The 27,640-nt window shown below is 46.7% G+C and overlaps 1 pseudogene; it reads left to right on the top strand.

Moving 5' to 3' along the window:
- LOC8026386 overlaps positions 1 to 27,640 on the top strand; it is a 38,468-nt pseudogene extending 10,828 nt beyond the window's left edge.

The raw sequence follows: 27,640 nt of genomic DNA, 5'->3' as shown, positions 1-27,640 counted from the left end.
TCGCCCATCGAGCCGCTGTAACTTAAATACGGCTCCCCCAAACTCGCCTTTGTTGTGACGGCCTGGAGCTGAGATGGTTGGTTTGACATGCTTCCTTGAATACCAGCTGAACGTAGAGGAAAAGCGAAAGAAAGGAAAAAAACAAAGACTCGCACTGATCGACTATACGACAGAAGAAGTGATCTCTACGGATAGTGTCAAGGAAAAGAAAGTTTTTCATTAAAAGGTTGACAGTCTAGCAGTGTGAGTCTTTGTTTTCTTCTCTCCTTGGCTTTTCCCCTACGTTCAGCTGGTATTCAAGGAAGCTCGCAATTGTCCCCATCGTGAATTATCTTCTGCCAGAAGTCGACACAAAGAAACCATCTTCCCTTTCTGTTCGGCCAGAAGGAAGAAGAGGGGTACTAAAGCCATTTACTCTCGAACCGATGTTTCTACAAAAGGTCCATTTCAAACCGGCTCTGATGCTTGGGATCGGGCCGGAATCTGGCGGGCCGGCGTTCGGCTGAAAGGGTATTGCATTAGGGTCCAACTCAAATGCAGTTGCTTCGGGTAGCTTACGACCGAGGGCAGTGTAAGGTGGCCGCCCGGGCATCAGTGCAAAGGCAGACGCGCCAGGAGTTTATGGCCGAGAATGTTGTGAGCTGGACGCCCGGGGGTCGATGCAAAAGCAGACATGCCGGGAGTCCCATGACCGAGTGTGTTGCGAGCTGGCCGTTGGGGTGTCAATGCAAAAGCTGACACGCCGGGAGTCTCAATACCGAGAACGGTGTAAGCTGGGCACCCGGAGGTCAATACAAATTCAGACACGCCGGTAGTCTCATGATCGAGTGTTGTGAGGTGGCCGCCCGGGTGTCGATGCAAAAGCAAACACACAGGGAGTCTCAAGACCAAGGACGGTGTGAGTTGGGCGCCCGGGTGTCGATGCAAAAGGAGACGCGCCGAGAGTCTCAAGACCGTTGCTGAACCGGTGTGCTGTGTTATTCCCCGAGACGGGTAGCAGCAAGAAAATCCTCACGTTGGGCGCTTGTGTGCGACTTCACTTGCTGCCACCCGTCTCGAAGAATGACACAGCACACCGGTTCAACAACAAGGATACATTTAATGACCGTTATCGCCCGCGCCGCGATTTCTAAAGCCAACGCGTATACGCTGCGGCGGCCCTTTAACAGCGGCGGAGAGCCATTCGCGTGACCAGTTGCCCTTAGCCCCCTCGCGGTGCAGATGACCACTGACGATTTGTCGGAGGGGCAATATGGGCCAAGCGCTTTGAATGTCTAGGTTGCCCACAAACTGAATTTATCTTGACATTTATATCTTGAAGTGCTGACACTGATTCTATTTTATCACCTACAGCACTTAGTTGAAGGTTCATTTCCGCCGCCGGGTGTGGCTGGAAATTGTCGAATATTTCGTTCTTTTAGTTTTCCTGAATCGCAAGCTCCTCAGCGATACCAGGGAGCCGTGAAACTATGTTGATCGTCACAACGTGACTAGACTCTTCTTATTTTCAAAATTATTACATGATGTAGCTGGAAAAACACTTTAAATTTATGTTGCTGCAAGTTGAAACATCCTCATTCATTGATTTCGAATCGTTGAATCATTGATCGGCTCGCTCTGGCGATAGGCCCATCTAGACTTCGCTGTTTTCAGTCTCGACAAAAGGCACACTCGTCGACACGCTATCCTCAAATAAAACGCTTATAAACACCTTCAAGTCGAGATGGGCCTATTGCCGGAGCGAGTCAGTCAATAATTCACCGATTCGAAATCGATGCATGAGCATGACTCAACTTTCAGCAAAAGAAATTGAAAGTTTCTTTCTAGCTACTATGTACTAATTCTGAAAAAAAAAATGTAGCTACGTTGTGACGGTAAACATATGTTCACGGCTCTGATATCGGCGCAGCAGATCGCGATTCAGGAAAACCAATAAAACCAACTTTTCGACAATTTCCAGCCATACCCGGCGACGGAAATGAGCCTTTAACTTAGCATTGTAAATGATAAAATCGAGGAATTGTCACCTCCTTAAAATATCAATATTAAGATAAATTCAGTCACAAAGCGTTACAAGCTGAGACAGCAATGATCATGAAAAAACTTGCACGCACCTTGCCAGCGTACCCCATGTTCATCGACGGTACAGCGTAAAGTTCGGTGCGCGCTCCAATCACAAAATGTTCTGAGCACAGTCGAAAGGATGTCGTTGGGGAAAAGTCTTTTCGGTTTACGGAAACTACTCACTGCCGCCGGAGATCGAGGTCATGTGGGAAGTGATGGAGCTCAAAGATACTGCAGGCGCACTCACCTTGCCGGATTCCGTGCAAGCTACATAGGTCCTCGGACAGTATTCGACGCTTTCTGTTGTCATTCGTGGACCCTATAACGAAGCAATGGTGTCCCGATGACCGGTAGACTATAGTCATCCAAGCGCGTGGCTCTAATTAAGTTTGGGAGTTTAAAACAGAAAAGAAAGCGCGAACGATGTTCGGGACATACACTCACCACCGAAGCCTCTCATCCGGGACTTTCACTCCTTCTAACACACCAGCAAGGGGGAAAGCGCCGGTAGCCCTTTCCCCTATTCTCTTTCGCACTCTTTCAGTAAAATGGCCTATATGAAGCGTCTATTTCCATAGATTGATTATTAATCATAAACGATAAGTATAAAGTACCTTCAAACATTTTCTGAGCGCGCAATATAAAAAAGAAAATATATACTACGGCTTCTTTCTGGCGTAATCCGAACAACATGTAATGCGCTAGTCATGGGATTCCTCTGGCTTCTCAGTTGTCTATTCGTTTGCGTCCTGAGTGCATTGATGTGTACAATGATGGGTTCGTAGTTCGTATATTTAACTTTGGTGGAGGTCACGGGATCATCTTGTGCACTACGCTGTGTGCACTGGATGTACTTTGCGTCATGCGACATAAAATCGGAGCTTTTTTGTGACGTCACGCGACATACTGACATGACATCAAACGTCTGGAACGTCACGTGACGCCACAAACACTGACGTCATGTGACACTGTCAAATGACACTGTATCGTCAAAAGGGCACGCGACGACGACACTTGGACATCAGGGACAATTTAACATCAAGCGACAACACATCTTATGTGACGCATAGTCACATGACTCGACCCTGCGTGAATTGTTGACAAATCCAGTTTGTCCGCCTAATATAGCCGGGAAAAACTTCCCGCTAGATTTGGTGGAGAAATGTTCCTGTAAATTTAGCTATTTGCAACTCCAGCCCGCCGCTCGCCCTCTCGCGGACGAACGAAGGACCAGAAGAGCGAAGACAGCGGCGGTGGCGCGGACACGATGACAGGGACTGTCGGCCTTGGTGCTACTATACTACCGCATGGTTCTGGTTGACGTGTTCGTGCGTGAGAGTTTTAACGAAAAAAGTGAGCACATTAAAAGCATGCGCTGCGGATTTCTGGTCTTGTGGTCGCTAGCCCAATTTGTGCTCAACGTGTCGGCAAACGCTCCCTCTAGTAGTGTGGAACTCTATAGCGTATACGGTCTGCGATCAGTTTATTCTTTGCTCTAAGTAGGAGAAAACTGGTCGCGCCACGGGTATGTCGAGCAATAGACATCGGAAATGGGTTCTTTGTTTTCAAGCCATTACAGGGAACATAAACATTTGCTTCAAGACCTTTCAAAAGAAAGAATATGCGTACTTGCCTTTAGGTGATTACAAAGGCACATAAAGAAATGCTTGAAACATTTTAAACGCGCCTGTGCTAGCCAGCCTTTCGTGACGAGAGCTTTTGATGAGCAGTTTTGGCGAGGCGGATTGCATCGTTGCAGATAACACTGTACACAAATGTACGGTACATTAAACTATCTCGTGTTCATAGAGCAATAAATAAAACACGTAAACACGCCGATGGCCCTTACTAGGCAGTTTTAGCATAGCGTTACCGTAGGCTACCGTGAGCACGGCAATACTCCTGGCGCAGGCGGTGAGAATCAGGCTTCAAAGGCGCAGCGCGAACTTCCGGCTGCGATGGTTCACCGTACGGTAGCCTGCGGTCAAGCTATTCTAAAACTTCCTAGCAATACGGACTTTTCGTAGATCGTTTTCACCGTCCCGCAACGCTCTCCGCTACCCACTATGATGCCCGGAACTCTACAGCCAAGGCCATCGACGCGCAGGTGCAGTAGCGGCTTCTTCGTCATGGAAGGCTTGGTGGAGGGGGAAACGCGGTTTACGAGGACTCCCTAATTACCATAGCGCAGTACACTAAAGCCGTGAACGTGAGCGGCAAGTTGTGAGCGTATGACACGAAGACGACATTACTGTGTACTCTGCTCTTCAGGAGCCTGTCGGTCACCGTGCGCGGCTCACTTTTTAGAGCAACAATGACCAGGCAATGCACAAACACCAGGATGTCTTCAGCACTCTCCACAACATTTTGACACAAAGACGTGGCCGGTGCCCAAAACGCGCTCGCCCTCCAAAGCTCTTAAGGTTGAGGTTTCTGCGGCTTTTAAACGTCAGCATGCTCGTTCTTCTAACGCACATCAACACCGCTGTCACCTGCAATATGCTCCTGCCCTGACCGCTTCGCCTTTGTAGAGAAATTATTTTTAGCGCACCAGCGTCAGCGAGCAGGCGCTTGGGAAATCCTGGGGTATCTGCACAGTAGCGTAGTTACCGCGTGGCCTCCACCATGCGTCGGGAACGGCCGCTCCTTGGAAGACGGTGTAGGTGGCGCTTCGATCCATAGCTCCGTTAGGGTGCCTCCATCGGCATGCAGATGGAGGCACCCTACATCGCACATCCAGGCCGATCTGTTTCGCCTGGTCCAGCGTCTGTCGGAGTAGGCTATTACATTGAAACAGATTTTTGCGTCCGTGACCATGGCTCACCCTGATGATCATAGGCAATCGAGATGACGCCTCCCACCGTTGAAAGACATGCACACAAAGCGCCCATGCAACTTGCAACACAGTCGACAGCTGCGAAGCGGCCGGAGCTCGCCGGAGCCAAGCTGGCCAAGCGGCCAAGCTGGAGCCATGGCCGGAATGACGGTGCTGCAAGCGCCAGCGACACCCGCGGCCGTCTTCCAACGCTGTGTCGCTTCTCCGGTTTCGTTCGTTACACAACCCGCTTTAAGCCACTGTAGTATCTGTCTTCCGCCATCTTGGAACTCCCGCCTCGCGACCTTTCTACCTTCGATGACGGAGGTACGACTCGTGGACCTCGAGGGCTCACGCGCAGCAGGAACATGACAAAAGGCCACAATCACGTGCTGGAGGTCGGGCGTTCAAAAAGAACGCCCCGCCGTTCTTACCTTGCCAAGTACTTAAGAATGAATTTTGACCTCCAACGATGTAAGTGCACATTACAGCCTCTCCCAAATACTCTGTTCTCGCAATATTGACATACTCTCTGTAGACGGCGTACCTAATTCAAGAAATGTTGCACCATTGGCTCTATGACATCCCTATGGTATGGTATAACGTCATAGTGGATTTCAATGTGTATAGCTCAATATATTCGTGCATAGGTTGAGTTACATGTCACGATGATTAGTCTGATTGGGAATTCTTGTGTACATTTATGTACTTTGGTCCGTGCGAGTATAGCCTTGTTTCATTAATGTTACTACCCACCAACTGCATCTCAGATTTCTTCACCCCCTCCTTATAATTGCCTATCTTATCGCAAAAAAAGAAGAAGAAAGATTCCATTTGGTTTTCTTTATTAATCTTTTCTCCTCTCCTCACAAACATAGCAGGTCTATGAGCCACTCTTAACAAAAAATGGAATGAGAGTTTCCTTCTTTCTCGCATAAAAATAAGTAATTAAGGAGCGTCTTTCTCGAAATTTTAAATCGGAAAAAGCGCCGCGATGGTTCTACTACAGTGAGTAGTATGCATAGATGCTCGCAGCTGAGTCCGTGGCTGCTCAGCGCGTGCTGAGGGCGAGCTTCCGCAAATATGTCGAAATGTGCACTAAACACCATCAGGACTGGCTGTTTTAGCAGCCTATAAACGTGAACTCGTTTTCCACATGCTCAGGGAAGAGCGCACTCAAGTATGTCGTCCAGTGAATACCTCCTATATTGGTGCAACCATTATTGCTAAATCTGAGCAGATCTAACAAAAGTTTCGTGGTTATTAAAACAAAATTAGCAACAAAAAGCCTATGCGATTGCACCATTCTCCTATAACCCCTTCCGGGAACTAACCATAGAAACTGGGAACGCCATTATAGGCAAGTTGTTTTCACGCAGGAAACGACTAATAAATGAAGTGACTACAGGATTAAATTCTGTTGTTTGCATTCTACATACAATGTGAAGCGGTTCGAGTAATTACAGCGATTACCAATGACCGTTTCAGACCGAATCCTGGAAGCTGGTCTTGAAAGCCCCCAAAGGCCAAGCTTCTAATGTCACGGTCGCAGTTCTCTCGACGCAGCGGGACCCTTTGAAGGCCCCCATCAGAGCCGAGACGTGTGTCAAGTACGATCCTGTCACCAACCAGGCACTGATATACACTAGAGTCACCAAAGACGGGTACGCTGTTCTGAATGCCAAAGCTGTCGCTACTGTCGACTTCAACGGCACTATGGGAAGGGTTTTAGTGCCACTTTACGACCACGGCAAAGGTAAGGAAAACATCAAATTAAACTGTAAAAAATATCTATAAAAAAATTTAAAAAAAAACGTAAAACAAACAAAGGTACATTTGACCGTCGGTGCGTTTCCCTCAGTTGTTCCTTAATTTCGTTTCAGCTTAAAGGAACACTGCAAGGAATGTTTTTTTTTTCTTACAAAGTAACATATATTGAGAAAAGAAATGCCACAAAACGTAAATTCTTTTCGAGAAATATTTTTGGCGGTAGACGCAATTTAGGTGCAGAATGCAGAGGTCGCAGCCCGCTAAGCCCTGCTCCGTGCTTGCTTACATATATCATTGGCTGGAGAGATGATTCACGGGTGAAAGGTTGGTTTTAAATTTGTATTTCCGTGCCGTCATTGTATACTGATCTACTTTTTTATGTCTGAGAAACAAATAATCTAGGTAAAGTCATTATTGTTTAAAAATATATACCGAGATTGCCTCCCCGCTTCGATTTCAAACGATAACAAACATGGATGCCGACGTCTGTGGAGTGCTGAACGAGCGTAGCTCGTGGAGCTCGTCAAATTTTATAAGCGCGGGTCGTTTTGAGATTACAGATGTGTTTATAAAAAGATCTCATTAACCCACATAGTTTGTATCAAACAACTGTCGGAAGTACGCGTCTTTGGAAGGGCTGTGCGGATGCTTGTTTTCGTAGCGGAAAGGGCCTAAGGCTAGCGTGCCACATCAACTATTTTGATCGATCTGGCTTGATATCTTTCGTTGCGCGTGTTGATGCCGAAGAAAGGTGTTGGTTGCCGTAAAAGTGGCCCCGCTGCTCTATGAATTGTGCAACCGTCGTGATTGCGACCATGGTTTCAATACCGAGAAGATACCTATACGCCGGTAAGATAACTACACGGGTAAGATACGTACGCGGGTAAGTTGCTTCGAAAGGTAAGTAGCTCACAAGTTTTGCAGCGCAGCTGGCCTAGAAAAGCGAATACTTTTACGTCGAGTTTTACTTGTGCTTCATGACGGTCGCACACCTTGCTCGCAAATCTCACGTAAAAAAAAAAGAAACATGTTCTTTTTTTTTTCTTTTTTTACGTGAGATTGTTTGTTTTTTTTTTTTGTCGAATTTTCCGTTTTTTCGGTCGCTTATTGCCACGTATTGATAGACGCTGACAGATGACAGAGGCTTGTATTGAACCGAGGCTTGTGCATGATTGAGCCCTGGAACGCCGCTTTCATGGTCGAGTCTTGCGAGCGTCGTAAGAGTATTTAGACGAGGGCGGAGTAGCAGACGGACGAAGGCGAAAACGGACGCCGACGGGCAGCGTTCATGTCAGCGTCCTTCGGGAAGACGCAGACGATGATGGTGAAGTAGGCAGATGATGCCGGAGGCTACCTTGCGTCTGCTCTCACAACCATACTTTTTCGGCCGCTCACCAGTCACCTAGCTGTGTTCGGAGATTTATGTGTGTCCTTTGTCCCCTTGTTCCCCTTCTCCAGGGATTATTTTCGTCATTCTTGTCCAGCTCGCTTGCACCTTTGCATTTAATTGCATTATAATTAAAACTATACTTCGTCTCACTAAAATCATGCAGTATAGCCAAGCCTAAGGGGAGAGAGTGAAACCCGTCCTATTCTGGAGGAGGGAAGAGAGGAACGAAGGAATTACAGCCCTTCTCTTCAATTCCTTCTTTCCCTCCTCTTGAACAAGTTAGCATACGCTCTCTCTCTCTCCTGAAGCTTTGGCTGTACTGCACGGTTTAGTGAGACGTATAGCAGGCGTTGCCAGACGCCAGACTAGACGCACCGGATGTCGTGAAAGGGAGACATAAGGCTTGTTAGCGTGTTCGGCCGAGGAGCCAAGCTAATCCAGAAGTAATGGGCGGAGAAACTGATTTATAGGCGGGGGTTAGAGCGGGCCGCGACTTCCACCTAAATTGCATCTAACGGCGTAAATATTGCGACAATAGACCGATTTCACCAGGCGACCGGCGCATGCGTGACGATGCCGTAACTTTAGTTCACAGGAGTCAAAAAGCAGTGCACGATAGTGCTCGCTCTATCGCGTGCTTCGCACGCGATAGAGCGAGCGTTAGCTTTAGCTTTAGCTTTAGCGAGCGAGCGCTTTGCACACGATAGAGCTCTGCGCGTGCGAAGCACGCGCAGAGCTCCAGCGAGGTTGTCCCACGTGCAGAAAGACTAAAGTTCCCTTGATGCATTGCGGCAGCGGTGGCGTAGTCAAACTGACTGGTGAGATCGGTCTATTGCTTCTCGTTTTCATTGCATTGTTTCTAGACGCAGACGACGCTGCTGATGGAACGGATCATTCAGCGTCAAAAGCGCACCATCATGGTGTTTGTCATGTTTATGTCTGTGTTCTATCATCGCTGAACCAGTGACTTGCGCTTTTGACACTGCTTGATTGGTCCCATTAGCTCGTAGCGTCAGATGCGTCTGGACTTAAGCTGAAACCAACGTCAATAGAACAACTCAGTTGGGAAGCTGCCATTGAGCCTGCTTTGAAAAAGTGGCTTCGATCAGTGCTCGAGAACCGAACTAAAGGCGATTACAGCGCCACCCTTTATCACTCAGCGGCCACTCCGGGAACTGCACGTCTGCACGTCTGCACGTCTGCGCGACTCGGACTGTTCAGGCCGAGTCGCGCAGGAGCCGGTGGCGCTGTTTTGCCGTGCCATTTCGCAGTAGCAGTATAAGCGAACTTTCATGTTTTGACTCGTCGCTAAACGGTGGCGGTGTTATCGTATTTAGTTTGGTCTCGGTGGACGCGAGCGGTATACGGATTTCAAGGGTGAGTTTACTAACTGAGTGCTTTAGTAACGTTGGCTAAAACGAAGCGGAAGTGATTTTAGTAGACCGCTCCGAGAACTGCGATAACGATACCCAATCTCCATCGTCGTACTTTGCGCGTGCATAGTATCGTTATCGGATATTAGGGAGTTTTAGGGAGTTGTTTTTGGAGCACACAGTTCAAAAATTATGAACGGTGCAGCTTGTCCGTTCCGTGAGAGAGCACGTAAAATTTAACGCATTTTAGCGAATAGTAAAACTGGCGCAACCCTGTAAACGATGATGATGACTGCGTTTGGTCGGCAGCGCCATCTTCTAGTACACTTGTGAGACATTTTGCAGCGTGCAAATCCGTGGCCACCGTGGCGGCTCGTGTTGCTGGAATACGACTGGCGCTAACAAGATGGCAGACGCAACATTTACAGGTCAGAATTTCAAGACCTGCGAAGCTAGATACAGTAAAAAGTGTCTGAACGACCGCAAAGGTCGGTGGAGTGTATCCATCATCTTGAACGTGAACGGTCGGTAACTTTGGCTGCCATCGAACAATACCTTTTCGTCTGCTCGCGGCCGCCACGGCAGCTAGTCAGCCCGCAATTTGAAAAGATTGACTAGCATGTGCAGTTTAGGGCATTCACGATCGCTTACCATTGTGAGCAGTCGTCGAAATGATTTGGTTCAATCTCTCAAATGAAGCAGAATCACAGGATGGCAAATTGCCTACCGCAGTCCTCAGCTTAACACTCATCTAGGTAGGCTAGATTAGTCGCTAAACCAACCTCATATTTTTTTTACCCGAGTAGTCAAGTCAGCTGGTTGCGTTGCGGAGACGACTCCCTCGGCCGGAGTGGAAGAAACGAATGAGAACAGCCTGCAAAAGCCCCAACGACTAGCGCGCTCATGCGTGCTGGCGTGGGCGTCGCGTTTGAGGACGAGCCGTTCGTGTGGAAACGACTCGCTAAAACTCCCTACTGTTACCAGAGGTATCGGAACGACCTACGAAAACTGCGAAAACTCCTGCACTTTGTTTATATGAAGGTGCAGGGAATTGAAACGGTAAAAGCTTCTATTGTGCGCCAAGAAGTCAAAAACTGGATTAATCTGAATATAGGTTTAAGAACTAGGACGTTTATCCCGCGTTTCGTAGCATAAACCTAAATGGTTTATGCTATGCTTTAGGTTTCAGAGTTACCTGTTTGTATTTGCACAATGCTGGGCCTGTCAGACCAGTAAAATCCTCTTCCACTAGACTGCTTTAAGAGGCTGCCGTTTGCCTTGTTTTGAACTTTGTGGGTCGTTTTTCTTGTTTCTTTGTCTGTATGTATATATGCATATATATCTAATTTTTCATTTTTCTGTAGAGTTTTCTTCGCATGTATTACAAAAAAAAAAGCTAAGCTTGTTCGTGCTCTCTTACGCAGGGCCTGACCTAATTAAAAACGACGGCGAATATTCGGCCTTTTTCACTGAACTTCAGGGTAAAGGAAGGTACAGCGTGAGGACCGATGTCACAATCACCCGAGAAACCTGGCTGAGCTCAACAGCCCCGGGTGCCTCAATGACACCTGGCCTTCCGGGGCAGACTAGAGAACCTAAAATGTTTATGGCTACTGGGAGTTCAAAAACATTAAGAACCGCAGAGTCGTCGAGACAACCCTTAACCACGCCATCTCCCCCAGCACCCAAGACATATAGAAACTTTGAATCCCCTGAAGTCTTTGAGGTCATTGGAAACCCATTAAGTGAAGCCTCACCGGCAGCTGGACAGTCACAACAATTGGATTTTCCTACTACATTTGGAACAGCAGATCCTGTCAAAGAGCCATACTTGAATGATGCAGCAATACCAAGTGGATCCTACGCAAAAACAGTGTTATCCACGTTTCCAACGAAAACTGGACACTACGAGCTAAGCACTACCTTAGTTTATGAAGCTGTACCAAACGCAACATCACTTGGAGGAGCACCAGTACCCTTAAATGCACCTGACGTCATCCAGTTGAACGAATCGTTACCAAGCCCTGTAGTCTCCGAAGCCAGTGCGGGTTCAATGCCTTCAAGGATACCTGTCACTTCTGAGAGCTTGAAAACACTGGAGTTCACTCAAACCTTTACCGGGTATAAGCCCTCTTCCAACGCAACACTACCTGTACCTTCAAACACATCGGAAAAAATCGGGTTTAACACAATGCTGCCACCTCTTGGCATGCCCGCAAATATGGGCACTACAGAGAGTGAAGCCCCGATAAATATTTCGGAACTTGGAACTGTGATACCTTCCAATTTTTCCGAAAACATGATGTTACACATATCCACGTTTGGCACAGAACCATCTTCAGCTTCAAGAATTTCAGAAACGACTGGAGCCTTCGGTGGCTACGATAGTCTTGCGAAAAATAAGACCACTTCAGGTAATGGAGCCAGTTCATACACAACACTGCCTGCGCCTTCCAACACATCGGAAAGAGTCGAATTCAACAGCACGCTGTCAATTCTCGGCACTTCCATCAATGAAAGTTCTACAGGGAGCGAAGCATCGATAAGCATAACGCAACTGGAAACTCGGATACTTTCTGAAAACATGGCGTTGAACTCATTCTTGTTCAGTACTGAACCACCTACAGGCTCAAGATTTTTCGGTACGACTGAGACCTCCGGTAGCTACGATATAGAAGAAAATGAAAAATTTTCAGGTTATAAAATTACTTCAAACACAGCCCAACTTGAACACTTTAATACCTCAGAAAAAATTGGATCCAACAATACTTCCTCATCTTTCAGCGCCCCCGAAAATAAAAGCTCTACAGATAATGAAGCATCGGTTGATTTGACGCCTTCCGGAACTCATGTATTTTTCATATATTCAAAAAGCGTAGAATTGAATAGGTCATTTTTAGGCACTGAATCATTCGCAAGTTCCGAACACCCAGCGACGATTGGAACCTCCGGTAGCACCAATATCTCCAGAATGCCCACTGATGAAAATGAAACTTCTACAGGTTACGAGCCCAGGTCAAACACAGCTGGTCTTGAACCTTCCAAGACATCTAAAAAATTCGGGTTCAACAGAACTTTGTCATCGTTCATCACCCCAGAAAACGATATCTCTACAGAAAATAGAGCTTCGGTTGATTTGACAAATATATCTCTAAATGCTTCTGAAACCAAGGAGCTAAACACATCATACTGTGCCACTGCACCAGTTAGATATACCGGACAACCCAGTACAACTGGAACATCTGCGGAAAATGAAACATCTACGGATTATGAACCCAGATCCAACACAGCAGAAAAGGGACCTTCCAACGCGTCTGAAATATTTAGGTTCAGCAGAGCCTTCGCATCTTTCAGGGCTTTTGAAAATGAAAGCTCTGCAAAGCACAAAGCCTCGGTTGACTTCACAACTGCTGGAACGGATTTCAATGCTTCTGAAGGTATAGGATGGAGCACGTCCTTTTTAGGCACCGGTTCACATACAGGTTGTAGGCAATCCCAAACGACTGAAGTCACTGGTAGCACCGAAAACTCAAAGGAAAATAAAACCTATGCAGAATATGAGCCCAGTTCAAGCATAACACACCGTGAAACTTCTGATGCATGGGAACCTGTTCGATCCAGAAGAATGTTCTCCTCTTCCAGCACTCATGAAAAGAAAACACCTGCAGAGAATGAAGCCTCGGTTGACTTAACACCTCCCGGAACTCGTGTATCTTTGAATGCTTCTGAAACTATAGGGTTGAACATATTTGCTTTAGGCACTGGACCAACTACAAGTTCCGGACAATTTGGGTGGACTGAAACCTCCAGTAGTACTGAGATCTCTGCAGAAAATGAAACCTTTGCAGGGCATGAACGCCGGTCTACCGAAACTTCAACTCCCAGTACTTCGGAAAGAATTGGGTTCAACAGAACTTTCTCAACTTTCAGCGCCTCCGAAAATTTAAGCTTTACAGAGAATGAAGTCTCTGCTGACTTGACGCTTCCTGGAACTTATGGTGCCGGTGGAAGAGCTCCTGGATCTTCGTGTAAGTACAGCTGCCTAACAGAACTTCTAACACTTTTTTATAAGAAACTTTTGGATGATACTGCCGTTTATTAACCTTCTGCAGCGTTCGAATCATCGGGAGTTTCCACACTTAAAGGTCACTCGAGCTTTGCTGAGCATTCTGCCGTCGGTCCTGAGAGATTTCTTTCGAGCGAGCTGAAATCAGGTGAGGTCATTTGCGACATCTTCAGCGGCGCTTGTACAGCAACCGAGATTTAAGTAGAGGTCAGATCTAGAGCACGAGGAACATACTGATTTTAGTAAGTGTTTTGTTAACTTGATAAAGAATGCGATACTCATAAAGATTGATTTTTGATAGTATAGTATATGGGTGGCTGGAGCTGAGCGCAGCTAAAGATAAGGGAAGTTTCCATGGGGTAGTATAACTTCTGAAAATGTTAACCGATTTCTTGAGATCTTCTCCAATCGTAAAAAAAGAACGCTCTATTTGTGTTTCTTTATAACTTTAAGATATATATATTGTCTGATTCAAGGATTTCGAACGTTCGTTAGTTTTTATCCTTATTAAATGCAATGACACTTCTGAAAATCACTGTACTGATTAAAAGTTTATCAAGTTACAAAGTCTGAATCAGTAATATTATTGCATCTGCTATCTATCGCAAAAAAAAAATAACTTCTTGAGGGAGTTATGAGTACGCATACTCTGCAGTATGAATCCCTATAGAATAAGCCGCGACAAAAGAACGAATTGTTGATGCAACTATTTTGTCCAGTCTCTCACATTTAAGTAAAAGTAGATAATCTCTTTTGATAAACCGGGCTTAATCAGAACAGGTGCCACACCAACTCAAAGCCATTGGAGAACGTAAATTAAAAACATGGCTTATTGCAGCATCTCTCAATATAACCATTTCTTGTAGGTTATAATGGTTGCGTAACATGGCCTTTTAATTCTTTATGCATGTAAAACAGACATGGAGGGCGATGAGACGTGTAAAGCCTCCAGTTCTTCCCAAAAGTGCAGAAGTGCGAGCCACGTGGAATCGGAGTCGAGGCGCGGTTTACCTGGTGCCTTAATTGTGAGTCATTTCAAGGTAATTCCGACACCCAGTAATCAACTAGTTGCACAAAACAACAAAAACAAGATGCGGGGCTCGTGAACGTGGCAACATTTGCATTCTGTGCACTTTCCAAAGTTTCTGTGTCACTTACCGTCGTAAGATAAACATGTTTCTGATTAAATTAAATCACTCAAGCGCCAGGTAGAACTCGATTCTTGCACTTTCGAGACATCAAGGATAATGGGTGATTTAAAATTCTAAGTACTGATAAACGGCCCTACGGTATTTGTTTCAGTTAAAGTAAAATATGCTTTTGTGTTAGCTGTTTTTAGGCAACAACTGAAACCGAAACTAAAACGTTGGTTCTGATAGACAACATTTGTCCCAAGTTGTCGAGGCATGACCAGACTATTACGGCACTCGTCACAACAAGTAAACTTGCTTGTATTCAATAACTTTTTGGTGTAGTCTTGTAGTAATTTGATTACCTTTATCAGGTAGTTATACGTAATATCGCATATTGAGCATATTATTAGATAATATTGCATATTGTGCACGGTCTGCTCTGGAATTTAGAATTTACGCGTGAATTTAAGCGATCGATTAGTACCTAAATTCAAATATCTAGTTAGTCACGGCAGACTAGTTGACGCAATCTACCGCCTCATATCAACGGAATCAAACATATTACTTATCCACCCATTCAGATAGCAGTCATCAATGTCTCTAGCCAGGTAGTGAACGAAAGAGACGAAAGTGTCAAAACAGGATGCCGAGACCAACTTCACATGAGCCGCTTCACATGAGCCAGAGGCATCGCTACCCCGCGCAAAGGGGAAGGACCGTTTTGGAACGATGCCCTTTTTGTGCAAACTCTTTCACCAACTTTGTCCTCTATAAAATCATAATAGAATCACTTTCTACCGCGGGCAATACGTTGGGTCATGTGTCTAAGAAATGGCGATCGCTAACGTTGCTCGATGGAGCTTTGAAAATGGTCTATTGCTTAGTGTTTCCGGCCTCTCCTGGTTCATTCACTGGTCTCTGTTTGCCGCCTCTCCGTGGCAACAGTACCAGTGGCCAAAGGGAGACTCGGAGATACGGCTGGTGTCCTTCGGCGGTGTCTTCCAGGTGAAAGAGAACGCCACCAAAGAGGACCTGCCGCCGGCACCTGTCCGTGATTTGAAGGTTTTGGGTGTAAAGAAGAAGGACGGCAAGTTGTCAGTGAAGCTGTCGTGGACGTGCATGGGCGCCCACCTTGACAGTCAGAACGGTAAGCGAGCGTCGATTCGGGGAGAAGAACAAACATTGCAATATGCTTTTGATCCCCATTTGAAAAGAGAATAATGCAGTAAATGATTTCCCCAATAAACATGTCGGAACTTACAATAAATGCATGAGGCATGTACAAGTTCTTATATTATCTTACGTGCCCTCATTAGTTTATTATAGACATTTGTATGATTTCGTTTTCTGGAGTGTTGCGAGCTATTTACCTTCACTGTCCCCGAATCTTAGAAAAAAAATAAGGTAAGCTCCGTTGATGGATCCTTAGGAAGTGCGCTAGCATGACCCTTAGTATTAGAGTGTTCTAAAAAGGAGACTTGTGTGGCGTTTCCCGAAGGTCATGCCAACGCATTCTCTGAAAATCCACCAACAAATCTTACTTTCAATTGTTTTTTTTTCGGTGAAGCGGGTTCGTTGAGCCCGCTTCCCTTTCCAGTGCTTCGTCCGCAGACGGACGACGCCAACTGTCCTCTGCCATGTCGTACATTAACGCTACCCCATTAACAGAAAGTTTTAGTGAACCGTTTTTGCACATCCGATACGATACGATCATATCGTATCGGATATGCAAACACGGTTTTCTAAAACTCTCCGACGGTAGTACTATCGGATTTGTGATAATACGCATTTAAAACGCTATACACAGCTGGTCTTGGACATGTTACTCGAAAAACGTAATCCATTACAATTACTCTTGGTTAAACAAGCAACAAAAAATTGACCGCATCTCCACGTGGTGAATGATGTTGATTGGGGCGAAGCTCTGGTGGTGCTTGTCTGCGACGCTGAGCCGCAGCATGCCGAGCTTTTTGTTCGTTTTCATCCATGTCAGAAAGAGAATGTATGGTATGGAACGTAATTATATACGCATTTGAGCATTCAGCGCCCTCTCCTGTATAGACGTTGAGCCACTACATGCAACGTTTCATCCATGACATCCCTAGCTCTTGAGGTACTACCACATCTCAGAGCCCCCTACTCGTCTCGCAGTCGTGGCCGAGTGGTTAAGGCGATAGACTAGAAATCCATTGGGGTCTCCCCGCACAGCTTTAAATCCTGCGACTGCGCAAACATGTTTTTCCGTTTATTTTCATTATTTTTTTTATTTATTTTTTTTTTTTAATTTTTTGCCCTACATGAGCACGTGAGCTCACGAGTACGTTCACGAGCACTAGCACGAGCACCAGCAAAATCGATGTGAGCACGGACGCCGGACGGACAAGGCTAGACCCTAAGGAGCTTCGCCCCTAAAAGAAAATAACGAAGTGTGGTAGATATGGGGCGAAGGTGTAGAGAAGACGAAATAAAACACTGAGTTGATAGCGCTGAATGAGGCATTCATTTCTTTACTGGTGTGCGTGCTTCGAGTGTGAATGGTTCTTGCGTGCTGTAAATTACAAGTGCTCACTTAGATCACTCGATTACTTTAAATGAGAAGGAATCGGACGTTACTTGAAAAATAAGCTCTACCTTTCGATTACTTCAAATTTTCAGTAAAGACAAATTTGTTTTTGTCAGTTTAATAATTTGAATTTTGTGCTCTCCATTATTGAATCGGAATCAGCGAATCATAAGGTACTTTTCTTCTTAATTCACCAATTTTAGTGAAGTGGGGAGAGCGGTGGCCGAGTGGGCTAGCGCACACCAGCTCGGAGCAAATGGTGCGAAGGCTCGCGCTGCAGAACCGAGGGATCCTTGACTCAATCCTTACCCGTGCCCGTTTCAATCTGGATGAGCATCGTACCGGCGCGCGGTCGGGTATCACTACTGCCGGATGCACGTTAAAGACCCTAGGCTAGCGGTTGTACCGCACTGGCTAAATTGCTCATCTACAGCTGAGACACCAGACGCCCACTGAGGCAGACTAACCACCGGCTGTATAAACATTCACACAACAACCTTGCTGTTGGTGGTGAAGCATCCTCCTGTCAGAGACTTGGTTCAATGATTTCTTGGTAGGAAAACAAATTACTTTACGAGAAAGGGGAGGGAAAATAGTAACAGCTACGAGTATTGCTAGTATTTCCAAAAGTAATCATATTCCCCTTGTTATTACTTCCTAATAAATTAATTCAAGTGATAACACGATTGTTTGGAAAAAAGAATCGATTATAAGCATTTACTTTCTTGAAAATTGCAATGAGTATAGTACAAGTTTGGTTACAAACAACTAAACGATGGAACATAGCTTATATTCATAACTTTTGTGATTTGCTCGCATATTTGTGCACTAGGGTTGACTCTTCGACCTCTTGTTTTCCAGCCCCGTTTTTTTTTCTCCTTTGTGCCGCTGCAAAGTAAGCCATCGGCCCCCAAAAATGCTGATCCGTTTAAGAAAAGGCACCTTTTTATTACGCCATGTCTTGTCAAAAGTTAGAAGCAAAAACCAGATATCCGAGACCTTACGTCTTTCTCGACGAAGGAGTTATGTGGGTGGTATACAGCTACACATTGAAGTCTGAAATGCCCGCGTCATGCGGCGGTCTTGGTTATTGACCAGAAATGGCGTGGAATCATACACTTATTAATAAAATACGACGACACACCAATCACCAAATCAGGGGCCCAACGTTTCAAAACCCGTTCGGCTTCTTTTTCAATGGCGACTATGGAGGAGATGAGCCGCAATCTTCGTTTTCTTCTATGGCGGAGGTAAAGGCGCACGATCCCTTTTTCCTCCCGGTCCGTTTATTGATGACACGTGGTGGAGCCCGTTCACATACACGGATGGCAGTGCGCCAAAAGACCCATTAATGTTTGTCGGCGTGGTCTGAATGTGCCGAAATTCAAGGAAGAGCCTCCGGCGAGGTTCAGTTTCGATGTCCAGGATGCGCGTGTTTAGAAAGTCAATGCGGTGGTCATTTTTTTCACAGTGTTCAGCAACCGCGCTGCGCTCTTGATCGAAGTTGCGCACATCAGCCTTGTGCACGAATCCGTTCGTGATACTTTTTTGTTTCGCCGATGTACAAGGACGGGCACTCTGCGCAGGAAATCTCGTATACCGCAGTTTGCGCTTTCTCTTTAGGGGGCCGATTTTTTGGTTGTGGCATAAAGCGTCTAATGGTTGAAATTGGCTTGTGGGCCATCTGAATGCCCTTCTTCGCTAGCACCCATGCCAGCGCTTCGCTTGTTCCCTTGAAGTAGGGGACGCTGATGCGCGTGGTTGGCCGGCTTTTCGCATCAACCTGCGACTGGCGGTGTTGTCGTTGGGTGTTTGGAGTCCAATTGTAAGTATATTTCGGTGTGCCTCCGGTGAACTGGAACTGCAGATGATCTCCCTGCCTTTTTACAAGCAGATCGAGAAACGGTAAGGTACCGTTTTTTTTCTTCCCCGTTCCACGGTGAATTGGATGTCAGGCTCGATGACCATCGCATTGAGTTTTTAAACACGCGCATCCTAGACATTGAAACCAACCCGCGCCGGAGGCTCTTCCATGAATCTTGGCACATTCACACCACGCCAACAAACACTAATATGTCTCTTGGCGCACTGCCATTCGTGTATGTGAACGGGCTCCACCATGTGTCATCAAAAAAGGGACAGGGAGGAAGAATGGATCGTGCGCCTTTGCCTCCGCCATAGAGGAAAACGAAGATTGCGGCTCATCTCCTCCATAGTCGCCCCTGAACAAGAAGCCGAACAGGTTTCAAAACGTTGGGCCCCTTATTTGGGGATTGGTTGGTCGACATATTTTAAGAACTATTCCCCCAACCAGACAGACTTCTGTCTAATGTTTGCTTTTAAGGGATCATGCACTGAACTCTGCCTAATGTGTTCTGAGCCTCAATTGTATATCTTACCCTCGTGACCGATAATGAGCGTTATGAAAAATAAATAGCACGAAGGACAGACAAAGAACAATGTTCGTGTCCTCTTCTGTCCTCCGCGCTAATAATTGTTCAAAACTTCTTAACCAACTAACCCACCATACTAATTTTAATAACGCGGTCTCCCTTGTATTGCAGCAACCCTCACCGATCTCAGAGCGAGCCTGAACACTCGTGAGCTGATTTACAGGTTCGACAACGCGACGCCGATCTTAGCAGCGCACATCCTAGAGGGGTCCTTGACTCCTCTGAGCCCTTACGAGTAAGAAATCACTGAGACACTAGCATTCAAAACAAACGAATTGATGAGATCCTATTGAACGTTGACAGATCATTTCACGCTGAAATGGATTTTTTTTTTTTTTTGTAACGTGGCCGGGCAAAACATATTTAGCTTGAAAACCGCCAAGATACGTTCTTTAGAAAGGGATTTTACGCCCATTTGGACAAGCATGAGAGCGAGTTACACGCAGTATTGTTGTTTATATTAAATACGGATTTTTCTGGTTTCTTGTCATTAAAAGGATGGTCTAGCAGCGAGTCCCCGAGATATATATCCACCGGCAGAGTGAGAACGGCAGGACGTGTACTTCAAACTCCCGTCCTCCAGCATGCACTTCATGCCTTCCGCCGTACCATAGCCTCGTCTATATTGACAAAGCCTGGCAGATCGGCACGCCGAAATGGAAAGGGTGCAGCGGCAGACAACGGATGAGAGGGGAGCCACGTGACTGGCGCCACGCTGCGGCGAGACGCCGAAGAACGCTTCTCCCGAGAGAACGAGTGTCTTTCGGGTCTTCGCCGCGGCAAAAGCTATGCACTGACATTCAGGTTCCCCGAAAAATGGCTCTTTGATGCTCTGTCCTACGAGATCTTCGCGCTCCAAATCTGCGACCGGGCAGTCTATGGCTCTCGTCGTCGAACTGCCAGGCTATGATTTCTAGCTCGAGCGCTTGATCTCCTGAAGAACGCTTCGAAGCAGCGACTTCAATCTCTCGTGCTAGTAGCATTGGCTGCAGTCTCAGCTTAAGGGTGAATGGACTATACCGTTCTCACATTGTCAGGGTCTATTAGCGGCGAGATGTTCTGGTGGCACCCACGAACGGTTCCCTCTTGTGACGTCAATACCTTGCGAACAACGAGTTCGATGGTGTTTGTAATTAGCAAGGTAGAAGCTTGAAATCATTCGGCTCAGAAACCAACACTGCCAAAACCGTCAAAACTGAAGTTCTTACATTACTCATTTTTATGTCGGTAAGAAAATCTTTGCTGACGTCATAGTCAACATTCCGCCAATCGTGTAAGGCCAATCACAGCGACGCTTTCGATCGCGTACGGCGCCAATAGTGTGAGTTATTCGAGTGTAATGTCATGCACTGAGAAAGTGAGGGGGAGGAAGAGACCAGAAGGCGCGGGGAAGTCATAAGGTCGAGCTCTGGTTCGAATGAATAGTGGGTAGACCTAAAGCCAGCTGCCTTTGTTTCCCCTGCACTCCTGAAACGCGTCAGAACGTGGAGTGGCGGCTTCAGGCGGTGGGATTTCGCTCTCGAACGCATTCGACGAATGCAGGTAAGAAAGGAGCTTTAGGTCTACCCACTGTACATTCCCACTAGAACTCGGCGTTCTGAAGTCACCGGGCGCTCTCGTCTCCACCTGTTCCTCACCTTGTCGGCGCGTAACCACTCTCAGTACCTGCAAATGTAACTCAACCTTTCAGTTGCTGCACTCCGCTTGTGAGGAAATAAATGAAATTGCCTTACACAGGGAAGCTTTCGCCTAGTAGCGTGCCGGAGCATCGGTGTAGTATCAACTAAACCGGCTGTGTGTTTGTAGAGTCCCGAAGCCCCCAAGCTTTGTTTAAAAACCGCATCCGGGCGCTACAAACGGTGCAATAAAAAATGTCGGCTCCGTGGAATCGAGTAGAATCAAGGCGGCATAAGCTCGCTGAACCTGCTCGTCTCTGTGAGAATGAGTCGGCACTACTATTGCGCGCAAGGTTACGTATAAACATATCGTAGCAAAATTCAACAGGCCTATCCCCTTCACACAGACCGTAGCTGCGTAGGCGCTCTCGAGGAAACGTTGTGCATTCGTTTTTCTGTTTATATATTCTGTCTGCATCATAATAGTTGACATGAATCAGTCATAAAAGATAATTAGATCCAGCGGAAGTGAGCGCTACACTCTCAAAAATGTCTTCGTCTACTTAGCCACAAAATGCTTAGAGAGCCAATCTCTGCGATCTGTGATGTAGGATTACGCAATGCAAGCGTGACGCTCTGCATTTTGTAATGCCACAGCGCAAACTTAATATTGAGGTCTAAACATATGTTCCCCCTCACCGTTCGCTGAGATGATTTCGTAGATCGCAGAGATTGGCTGTTCGAGTGTTTTGTGGGCAACTCGACGTGCAGACATTTCTTAGAATGTAGTGAATATGACACTATAGACGCATTCATTTTCGTTAGGTCAGTATAAATTTATTAATTTTTTGGGATTATCGTATTGCACATTATTCGTTAAAAATAAAAATAGACCCAACTTTTTTTTTTCGCCATATCCACACTCGCCCCAGTATATTCAGTTTGATTCTCGTGGAGATGTAAAAGGAATGTCACGTCTTCTGTGAAGGGAAACAGCTGCACTATTTTAACGAAAAACTAAGGTCAGGGAGTGGTCGAAGACGCCGCTGACTAGCAGTCTTCGTGTGTCGTTAAAAAAGAAAAAAATATCAGTTGTCCACATTCCCAGAAGAAATAACTAGCTCAACAAACGCCCGTAACGAAGTTCGTTCTGTCTTGATTACCAAATCGATGTTCTTTCTTGCATTGCGTCGTCCTCACCGAAAGGGTTCAAACGGTCAGGATCCAGCTTCCCCAGGACTTGGTGTCCACGTCGGGCGGCAAGCCAGGAAGCATCCGACTCGGATTGCGCACTCAGAACGAGCGGGGTGTCTTTTCTCCCGTGTCCAATGTGGTTCCGATGGTTTGGAACACCAGGCCCAAGCCCTCTCCTGTGACATCGACCACCGCCACCAACAAACCTCACACAATCCCCAGCAAAATACCACCGGCAGGAAACATATCAACTACTCTCTCCAGTAAAGTACCACAAACAGCCAGTAAAACACATGAAGGCACTAATAAAGAACTAACAGCAATCGATGAAGCGATTCCGACAGCCGATAGCACTGCCCTTTCCGCGTCCGCAACGACTACGTCACCAGAAACTACGCGGGTCGTACCCATGGATGACTATGACCCGGAGGATGTTCACACGAAGTCGAAGAGTCGAACGTCCAACGTGACTCTCTTGGTCGTCTTAACGGTCGTGGCTGTAATAATGGCAGCGGCCGTGATCGGCCTTTATGCGGTCATGCGTAAATGTGGAGGGAAGAGTGAGTGGATTGACACGACGACGACGAGCGCGTGAAATGCGACAGGAAAGCGCGCTGTTAAGTTGCGCTAACGGCTTTTTGGAGCGAATAAAGTTAGGCTCCGAAGTCTGAAGCGTTCGTGCAGTTTGTTGTTTTAAGGGACACGTGAGTGTGTGTTAGTAAGTAGTATCGAAGCTTCATCTCCTTGCTTCAGGTCTCGGGGTTGATGGCGTCGCCTTTTGTGGAGGTGGGAGTAGCAAAAAGGAGCAAGCGTAAGTTTGTACTATTCCATTCAAACAAAATTTTCACATCTACTCGTTTCATTCATGTATGAATCAAAAAGTGCGCGAAGATTATTGAAAATAAAAAAAATTCAGAGTACAAATATTCGGAGGGCGTTGGACGGTATACACGTTTGCAAGAAAGGCTCCTGTGCGCTGCCATTTTTAGCCTCATCTTTGCATTTAATTGCATTATAATTATCGCCCCGTACCGTTTCCGCTATGCTGGGGTGCGCCAGGGGCACGTCAGTGGGGTGCGCGATGACAAGATGGTTCCCTTTGCTGCATCGCCGATGGCTAAAGTTAGCGGCACACTTACTGTCTCGGAACGCAGGAGGAGGTATCTACACAGTATCGTAGCATCACATATTGTAGGACGGGACATCTTTAAGGGTTGGAGCTGACTTTATAACGATCGCAGCCTCTGTTCCTGCATGTTGTGAAAGACAAAGCTGCCGCGAGCGCAGCCATCGTTGATGCAAAGGCCATGCGACTTGTGGCGCATTCTGAAGAGCGCCTTGAGACTTTAGATATTTTTGAAATTTTTTTTATTTGTTACCGGTTTAGGCATTCTTTTTAACTGTCCTTGCTCTTTCGCGGTCGAAGACGACAGGTGTACGTTTTATAATTATTTTTTTTTTCTGCGCTCAGTATTGTACGTTTCGGCGAGAGACGCTTAACAACATTGTACGACAACCAGCAAACGTCCTGGCTGGAGAGTAGGTCCACCTCACCTTGGCGCGCGGTTCGTGGTTAAGCCGGGATCCTACTTGCAAAGGTGTATAGCTGAAGGACTGTTGATAGACCGATCTCATGAAACGTTCGGAGCATGCGTGAAGCCGCCATAGCTTTAGTTCACGGGAGGCAAATGGCCGTACATGGGAAGGCTGGCTGGTGAGGTCGGTCTAGTTCACGACGTCCTAATACGAAACGGGCATGCTCAATTGTTTCGTTGCGATATCGATTATACAAGGAAGAAGGATCAATGCGATCAGCAGGGTTGAGAAATATGTATGTATACACCTTTCTAAAAAAAACTCCTAGGCCGTCGCCATGTTGCTGATGCTGATGCGGCCGGTGCGACTCTCGTGCCCTCTATAAGCTAGAAAGTTTGGGATACTCTCTTGGACTGAAAACCCGCTCAGCGCGATTTTCTACCTAAGTTTTTGCGGTTTCGCTTTCAACGTTTTCTGGCCCCTCTTGAACGTTTCCGCTTTATTCTTTTTATGCGTGCTGCATACCCATTTTGTGTTATCTTCCACTGTGAGAAATAGGGCTGGTAAGTGCCTGCCATCCAAGCGTTTCTGCTCGACATTCACGGGAAACGAAAGAGCGGAAAGACGTCAAACGACCCTCGAAGCGATTTTCCAAACATTGTTCTCCCCTCTTCCAGGGATGATCCGCGTAAAACACTCAGTCATCTCCAAAAATTGTTGTCCGGGTCGGGGTGGGACACGGGTCAGTCGCGTTCGTTCCTTTGCCTTGGTGCTGTTGTAAGAAAAGGAAGCTCTCCCCAAAACGTGCCCCAAAACGAAGCCATCTTACATTCCGTCGGATCGTCGAGATCTGACTGTCGCCGACTGTGACTGTGTTATTCGAGATCTTTCTCAAATAAATTCTCTCTAGATAACGCTGCATTGTTTGGTAGTTATAATATATTGTTCAAATGTTAACACTCGCTAAATTGTATGTCCGTGTCCTCTCCACCGTTAAACGCGTTATTTGTTAGCGTGAAAAATGCATGCCTTTTGGCTATCTTCTGTTGTGAATTATTTTCGACAGCTAAGCGCTTTCTCGTTTGACACGCGGCTAATCGGGTGGCGCCGTCAAAACTTATCGTAGAAACAAGTCAACATCCCTGTCGCATTGGTTCTGTCGCGCGCGTACTTAACAAATATTTTAGAATTTTTTTTAAACTGATACAATGCTTTTTCAATGTCCTCTGAAAAATACACTCACCATGAAGCGCAAAATACAGCGGGAAAAGGCGAGTATTTAGCCGGAAGTAGCGTTTGAAACTGCGGCTACGGAGGCTACGCCTATTGAAATCACACTCCAGTAGGTTAGGGTTAGAAGAGACGCCAGTGAGAGTCTTGCCTCAAACCCGGTGACTATGCTCGAAAACGGTTTGCTGCCCCTGGGGTCGAGTGTTTCTTGGAAAGGTGTCAAAGACTTTGCCGTAAAGTCGACGATGCGCACCCTTCCCCCCCCCCCCCCACACACACACACACACACTAACACACACAAACATCCAGGAAGGCCCCGGGGGGGGGGGGGGGGGGAGCAACCACCCTATTTTCTGACACTATCTACTCAACAAAGCAAAGGGAAATTGGAATGTGAAGCGAAAGCTAGGGGGGGGGGGGGGGGGGGGCGTTGTGGAACTTTGGCACCAGCGACGGTATACCATGCGCCACATGCAAAAGCAGGCCGCCATCAACTTAGGCGAACGTTCGCATCTTTTTTTTTTATCAAAACATTAAACAAACGTTAAACTTTTGTAAAGTTGGATTTACACTTCTATGAATCAGACATGTGTTTCTAGGTTGGTGCAAAGCCTTGTCATTGTTTTTGGTCAATCCGAGCCGATTTACTCCAAAATGAAGACATGTTACTGTGTTCGGTTATAACAGTCCTTTACCAAGAATACCAAGAAATCGGAGCCTACGACAATACAAAACTTTCCTAGGGAATTTAAGAAGGTGTCATACTCAGTCTGGGACGGGGCCTCTCAGAGGGTTGTTGAAAAGAGAAATGCGGAATAGGGGGAGGGGGGGGGGGGAGGTAACGTTGGGGGCGGGGGGGGGGGGGGGGGGGGGCGGGCGCTACTTGCAGTTTGACTTTGTCGAGACAGCAATCGTTTTACCAAGCTGATTTCGACAGTTCCAACTTGAGTTTTCGTTTTCCCTCTTTTGGTAGTCAAAGGTTTTTAGTTTTTTAGCACCCGATCTCTCCAAAATAGACATTTTGCAAGATCGAAGTGATCCTAGCGGCGTAGTGCCGCGCAGTGCATCTTGGGAGCCCTTTGGTCACGGTTTCGGTTTCAATTTCACTACATACTGTCGCAACCAAATACAGCGCTTGCATTTTCGAATATGGGACTTTCCTTAAACTTAGAATACCGAATGTGTTGCCTACCAACATGAATAAAATGCTGTGGCACGCTTTTTTTTAAGCTCTTGATGTATTGCAATTCGTGCGTAATTAAACACAGGAAGAAGTGTGCTGCGCCGGTAATCCTGTTACATCGATTCAGCGCCCTATTTTCATGCAGTCCTGAGGTGCAGTACCTCGCCGACGGGGCAATCGAAATCGAAACCATGCCACTCTCCATGGCCGAAGATGTCCCAAACTCCAACGCGTGCAGTGTTACATGCCAGGATCTTTGGAAGTAGTCTATTCGTGAGTGTACGATTCACGCCGTACAGGTGTCCTGTTGGAATGCACATAGCGGCTGTGCCTTCTCCGGGTCCTGCATGGACGTTCTGCAGCACTTCGAGCAGGACTGCGGGTTGCACACCACCTCGTGCCCCAACTGCGACGCCCTAGTCCTCAGAGACGACGTTGTCGAGCACCTCAGGTCCGTATGCACTGCTGGAGTCATTCGGGTGGTGAAGGCAGCAACATACGCAAGCACGACCGGAAGTGACCAGCGAGCCTACCTCGAAACGAAGCAGCTGCTGGAGAAGAGCAGGGACGACCACCTTCACCTACGGACCAGTTTCGACCGACCTTCAAAGCAGGCAAATATCGTTAGCGCCCGGCAGCACGAAAGCTACGAGACAAGTGTGGCCAGGGTTGTCGATCTGATTCGCGAAGTTGAAACCGGTCTAAAGAGCGATCTTGAGGCAGGCATCGTGAGCTGCAAAGCCCACGTGAGCAGGGAGGTGTCGGAGCTAAATGGGAGTTTGCCCCTAGTGACAGAGAAGCTCCCGCGGTACGTCCAACTCTAGGAGCCATACTTGGGTTTTTGAGGGCTGACGGAACACGACTATTTGCGCGCTTCGGGGTCCCCTTGCAGAAACTGAAAGCCCTCTGCAAAGCGTGCAAGGCTACTCGGTGTCACAGGTTGTAGAAATAGCGGTCGACGCTTCGTACGTCCTACGGTTCACTTTGTTCGTCACGATGCACTCTCGCCCTATCGATTACAAACATGAATTGTCCTTCAGGGGTGTGCTCAATTTTCATGTTGTTCACCCAAAAGATCGCTGGAAGAGAGTTACAAAAACAAAACATACAGATAGGCGGTCACACGAAAAATATTTTGAAAGGCCCGTGCATGCTCCGAATATCCATTATTTTTTGAATGACGAAACCGCTGAAAGCCTTGAGAATGCTGGATTCATCGTCAACGGTAAGCTTTACCTTACCATCAAAAATTAA

Source organism: Ixodes scapularis, unplaced genomic scaffold (assembly GCF_016920785.2).
Source record: "Ixodes scapularis isolate PalLabHiFi unplaced genomic scaffold, ASM1692078v2 PGA_scaffold8__174_contigs__length_109621045, whole genome shotgun sequence".
Taxonomy (NCBI): Eukaryota; Metazoa; Arthropoda; class Arachnida; order Ixodida; family Ixodidae; genus Ixodes; species Ixodes scapularis.
Note: the sequence above shows the minus strand (reverse complement) of the source record. Positions and strands in the feature narration are given on the sequence as shown.